Genomic DNA, 6,553 nt, shown 5'->3' on the forward strand with positions numbered 1-6,553 from the left:
CATCAAGAAAGTATTTGTCTTTATTTGATGTTGTGCGCTTTTCACTTCATCTATACACTCTTTTTCCACTCTCATTCAGTTTTCAAATATCTGTTTCCCTCTTTCGCTGTCTCCAGTCAGCAGCTGTGGGAGTTAAGTGGTCACACATTGTAGCGGGGCCGGCCTATAACAATTCCCATGCCTCCTGAATGACTCCAGTCAAAGCTATTTCCAGCCACTGACATACTAAATGTTTTACTTCTAGTCCGTCTTGGAGCTTGGTCTCCATCTGGCCCTCGTGTGTGTGTGTGTGTGTGTGTGTGTGTGTGTGTGTGTGTGTGTGTGTGTGTGTGTGTGTGTGTGTGTGTGTGTGTGTGTGTGTGTGTGTGTGTGTGTGTGTGTGTGTGTGTGTGTGTGTGTGTGTGTGTGTGGGCATGCACATGCATGTACGTGCCCCACAAAGCTCACAAGAATGCCCACGCTGTGCTTGCAGCCATGCCTTCTATGAGAGAACTGGTAGTTTTGCGTAATCACCTGTCTGCTCCTTTCTTTTTTTCCTTTTTATCCGTTGACTTCTTGGCGCAGTGCTAGGCCACATCTTTAGACTCAAAATTTAGGATTTATTTTGATGAAAATGTATTATTGTGATAATTTGTGGTTTGACGGGTGGAATAAATGGACTTGGATGCTCGAAAGGGGTGTGGGTGGGTGTGTTTGTGTGTGTGTGTGTTTGTGTGTGTGTTGCTATTATTGTAGAAGTATGAAATGAAAGCGCACTCGAGACTTTGTTCTTTTCTCGCCATCTTAGTCACAACTTTTCCAACCTTCTCCCGAAACACACTCCTCCTTCTGCCGAAACACACAGGCAAACCGTGGATGGGTGGAGTGCGGGGTCCAAAAATAGCCCCATTTAGGATTGTTTGATGGAAACGTCTACTCAGCCGCCTTGGCCCAAATATCAGGCCACAATAGTGTTTACAGAGCTAAGGTCATGCCCCCCACCCACGCCCCCGTGTTTCCTGCAGGATTTGAAATGTGAAGGATTCATTTGTGCTGCAAATGTTGACGCAAAATAATTTGAATGTCAGGTGGCAGCGCGGGGGGGCTGGTAGGTAAATGAAGGCTAGACCGGGGAGCGACGCCCTGATCCGATCCGCGGCACCACGTCCCATCCCCCAGTCATCGCCGTTTGTCAGAGAAGAATATTTTCCCCCTTTCCGCCGATTTCCACCCCCCCCCCCCCCCTCTCTCTTTTTCGTCATTTTGTCATCTGTTTGTTGAACCTTGAGGGACTGACCAAAAAAAAAAAAAACCTCCAAGACGGGTGTAAGTCCTCCTCGGTCTCGGTGCGCTTGTTTTTGAGCGTCCGCAGAGGTATTTTTGTCACAGATTGACATGTGATCAAAACCCTCAAAGCGCTCTCGTGGTCACCATGTCCACGCGAACGAAATCGCCATCGTTACGGACGCAAATTATTTTGACAGGCGTTGAGCGCGTGATCGACCGACGCCCCGTGGTATTTTAATGCAGCATGTTACTTCATGGCGAGAGGACTGAGTCTGTCCATCAATAAGGCCCAGTGAGAAACCTGTAGTACGAGACCAGGACGAACCATACGGAACGATTCCTCCTGGCGTGTGATTAATTGTCCGAAATTTCTCCGTTTGTTCCCTGTTGAACGTTGCTTTTGTGTTCCTTGTTTCTCAAGGCCAAACGGGGTGCTGAGTTTCACCGCTCGATACAAACACATGTCGGGTTAGACATCTGTTTTGCAATAAACATTCTGGGATGAGTGATTTGCTCTAAAGATAGACAGCTGCCCCCCCTTCTCCTCTCCTTCTCTTTCTTCTCCTCTGCGTCGGGCGCTTTTTCTTCTGTCGAAGATTTAGAGCGGCGCGCTTTCCCGTAATGTGCCCCTCCAATCTCTCAATCTCCTCTCAGTTGATCCTCTTCACGTATCTCTCTCTCTCTCTCTCTCTCTCCCCCCCCGTTTGATGTTCTTTTGGCCACCAAGGCCTCCACTTCTGCGGTGAGGTTGCTTGGCCACAAGCTTTTACAAGTGTGACACATGGGGGAAATGAAATGGCTGCGTTTGGCCCCGTGTGCCGCGCCGAGGCTGCCGAGACGACAGGCTTGGCCCCGTCCCCTTGAGTTTAACACTCACCCGGTAGACAAAGTGGCGACGGATGAGGGCCTATCATGGACGGACAAGACAGCAGGAAGGAGGGGGTTGCGAGGGAGGGTCCCGGCGGTATTAGGAGAGGAGCGGGTCATCTTTGTTTGGTATGCCAAGAGGGCCGTGGGAGGGCACTTATGCTCTCGCAAACGCAATGTGTGTTTTGAGTCAAGCCCGATAAGCTTAAAAGCAGTGCCCCAGGTGGTAATTCACTTAAATCTGCAGCAGCATCTGCTGCCGAGGCCGTGATTCCATTACAACTCGGCCGGCGCAGGCTTTCTGTGTTCCGAGTCCGTTTCTACACTTCTATTTAAATTGTCTGTCTGTTATGGGTATGACAATATATTGTGGCGCAATATGATATGACCATGTCCATCATGGAGCTGAAAAATGGACTAATCAAAAGAAATAAGAAAAGAAATAGCTGAGAAAAACGATTTGTTTTTGCGTAATAAGTATAGAAGAAATAGTCTGCCGTCGTCATTTATTTCCATTCTGATTTTGTTGAAAATATTGCGACACATAAATACATGTCTGCCCTGTGTGTGTAAATGACTGCTATTATCATGAATGGCAGGCTTATCGCTGATTCGACGCAGCAGTTTCAAGTGGCCGACGGTGCAACTCTCATGTTTTATGGCTTTACTGCATTTGCCTATGAATTAACTGCCTGCGCCACTCGAGTAGAATCGCCGAGAGCGCTCCGGCCAGTTCCTCTCACAGGCAACTAATCATCCCTTCATATAGCTGGTCTTTCAGACAGATTCCGGGCGCCCTAAAGAGAGTGCTCTACATGTGGCTAGGGAGCTTCAAATACAGATGTCTCATAGAGGACATCCAAACAGACAAAAGGTTACTGTCATAGATTGGGGAGGGGGCGTTCCTTTGGCTTTGGGTGACTGTATTCACTTTTCCGGTATGCTGACATTACACTACCCACAAAAAGTTAGGGATATTTGGCTTTCATGTGACATTTATGGAAAATGTAAAAAGTTCACGCTACAGTGATATTATATCATGAAAGTAGGGCATTTAAGTAGAAGCATGCAGTGGTGATTTCCTCATCTCAAACAATTTATTGAAACAAAAGCCAACAACAGTGGTGGGTTTACCACAACAAAAAATGTCAATGTCTCAATAACTTGTCATGTGCCCTTGAGCATCAATTACAGCTTGACAACGACGTCTCATGCTGTTCACAAGTCGACCTATTGTCTGCTGAGGCATGGCCCCCCACTCTTATTGAAGGGCGGCCCTCAGGTCATTGAGGTTCTGGGGAACAGAGTTACGAGTCTCTACACGGCGACTCAGCTGATCCCATAGGTTTTCTATGGGATTCAGGTCTGGAGAAAGTGCAGGCCACTCCATTTGAGGTGCCCCAGTCTCCTGCAGCCGTTCCCTAATGATGCGACCTTGATGAGCTGGAGCATTGTCGTCCATAAGGATGAAATGAGGCCTGTGTTGTTCATGCAGGGGCACAATGACTGGATTAATGATGTTATTCAGGTAGTATGGGCTTGTCACTGTACCATTCACAAAGTGTAGGGCAGTTCTGAATTGACTAGACACACCTGCCCACACTGTAACACCACCACCACCACCAAAGGCTCGTCTTGTGACAACAGTGGCTGATGCATAGCGCTCTCCTTGACGTCTCCAACATCGTTGGCGGCCATCATTTCTGCTCAACGTGAATGGACTTTCATCGGAGAACAGCACTGAGGCCACTGGTCCCTCTTCCAGCGTAAATGCTCCCTGGCCCATGCAAGAAGATGATGCCTATGCCTGGTGGTGTGTGGTCAGGTACCCTTGCAGGTCGTCTGGCTCGCAGTCCACGCTGATGTAAACGGTTTCGGTCTGACGTCACACTTGGGTGCCTCTCACCTCCCTTAAATGTGCCTGGAGTTGAGTGGCATCATCATCCGGTTCCGCAGGGCACTGTTCACAATGAAGCGCTCATCAATGTGGGATGTGGCCAAAGGACGTCCACTTCTATGCCTTTCTGTGACTCCTCCAGTCTCTGTATCTCTGTTGCAACCTGCTGATGACACTCTGTGACACTCTAAGCTCAGTGGCCACTTCCTTTTGAGAACATCCTGTTTGAAGCCTCGCAAGCGAGCTACTGTTGATCAATTGTTAGGTGTCGTCTTGGTCTCATGATGTCAATATGTGAACAGCATGATGAAGAGGACTGTTTTAATACCAATTCTAATTGAACCAGGACATTTATTGGTCGATTCATGGATCAAACACCTGTTGTGAATTTTGCCGTTCAGCTCCTTGTTAGAGAACAGCAAGTTGTGCAAAAAGTACTGAAACATTGAACAGTTGGACATGCGCATTCAAAAGTTTAGAGAAGGTCAAATTAAGTTCACCTGTAAAGGTTATAGTGCATTTTAGGTTCATCCTGAAATTTCACCCGAAAGCCGAATATTCCTAACTTTTTGTGAGTAGTGTATGTGTGATACATATCTATTGCCATCTGTCGTATATGTTGCCACCAGTCTAAACCCATGAAGGGATAACTGGCGAACAGAACCACAATGTGAGCTGAGGTTACTGCACATTTTCACACAATGTCAAAAGAGCAAGCTCACTTTAGTTAAATATTTGAGTCGTTGAATGTTAAAAAAAAATAATGGAAAAAATGAAGAAAAAGCCAAACCAATGCAACAAAATCTCCAGGTTGTTCACACTTGATCACCCTGAATGAAGTAAACTTTTTTATGGTTGTGTGGTGGAAAATAAATGATTTAAGATAAAATGTTTGTCAAAACAACAGTTATACGATAAAAAAATATATATATTAAAAAAAATTGCATAAAGTAGGCTTTTCAACATTAGCTTCTTTGGTTTTACTCCTCTTCTGGTTCCTTGTGACCGTCTCCTAAAGAATCCATGGTATAAATCAGATGGATCTAAAACAGAATGATGTCATCTGAAATTCTTTCCCGTTCTGGCTTCCCTTCTCTCAGTCGCTCATCCAATCAATCCACCGTTTCACCCGCTCCTACAGAGCCCGGCGGCGAGCGATGTCTCATTGACGACCGAGTGCGGCTGCTATAAGGAGCGCGCCGCGATGGGGGGGGGGGGGGGGGTGAGGAATTCGGCGGCGGCGCATCCAGGCCATTTCCTGTGTGGACTTCCGCACACGTGTTCGCCAGTGTCCCACGCTCGCACATAAATCAGGGAAATTTTGTTTGTACAAATACCGCTTCATATCTTTTAATAAGTGGGGAAGCTGTTTATCATCATGAAATGGGACACACACACACACACACACACACACACACACACACACACAAGCGCATGTATCACAGTCACAACTTTAGCTGGCGTAACAGCCGTAGCGACACACTTGCACAAATGGAGACACGGTCGCCGGCTGTGCTATCTGGAATGTGAATTATTTTAGGTCCCAAACAGGCTCCCCCTCAGCTGCTGTTTGTGTGCGTTTTTAGTTTTTTTTTTTTTTTACTTAATTGGAATTGCAGGCACCGTTGTGTTTCCATGTTATTTGCAAATCACTACATTCCGTTTTAATGATAAAGAACTGAAGTGGTTTTTTTTGTTTTTCCCTCAATTATCAAATGCATCCTTAAAAAGTAATGTGGCCTTAAATACTAACACACACAGACATGAGCAATGCAGAGGTTTTAAGTGGATCAAAGGGTGGTCGGAAGAGTTAATCCTGGCCTTGTGCGGATCCCGGTAATGACTGCCACCACACAGCAGGCCCAACAGAGGGGAACAACACCCCCACAGAACATCAATGGAGGAGGATTACCCGCGGCATGACCAAGCTCTACTAGGACGTGGTGGTAGTGGACCGTACCAAGATGAAGGCAATACTTTTGATTTGCGTGATGGCGGTTTTTTTTTCTTTTTTATTATTATTTCAACGTTTCAGTGAATGGATTTTCATTGTCGCCGTCCATTTTCACTCATATATGATGAGGGTGTGATTTTGACTCCTTAAATGTCAGAAAAAACTAGCGGAGTTTTCTTTAGCGGTCGGTTGAGCGGTGATTGTGTAACCGAGAAGGCGGCTCTCGGACATACTGTACGTGTGCGTCACCGAAAGCGTCCCGCCTAATCTGGGGCATCTGGCCGGGGCGTCCCTTCCTCTTCCTGTGATCCCACGTCTTCCTCCCGGGCCACGCTCGTCTCGGCCGGCCGAGTTAACATATCTCCGCTCGGGCTGGCACGCAAACGTGTTAATGATTCCCTGCGTCACGTCGACACGGCTGCTCCCCCGGGCGGCCCGGCGTGGCTCCCTGACTGACCCAGCAGGGGGCGCCGCAAGGGAGCTGGGTGGTGGCGCGGTGCACTCCGCAATGAGATCAGGGGCCTCTTGAGTTTTACGATTCTGCCCCTTGAACCTAGCTTTACAAAAGG

Source organism: Zeus faber (assembly GCF_960531495.2).
Source record: "Zeus faber genome assembly, chromosome: 2".
In the NCBI taxonomy this organism is placed as follows: Eukaryota; Metazoa; Chordata; class Actinopteri; order Zeiformes; family Zeidae; genus Zeus; species Zeus faber.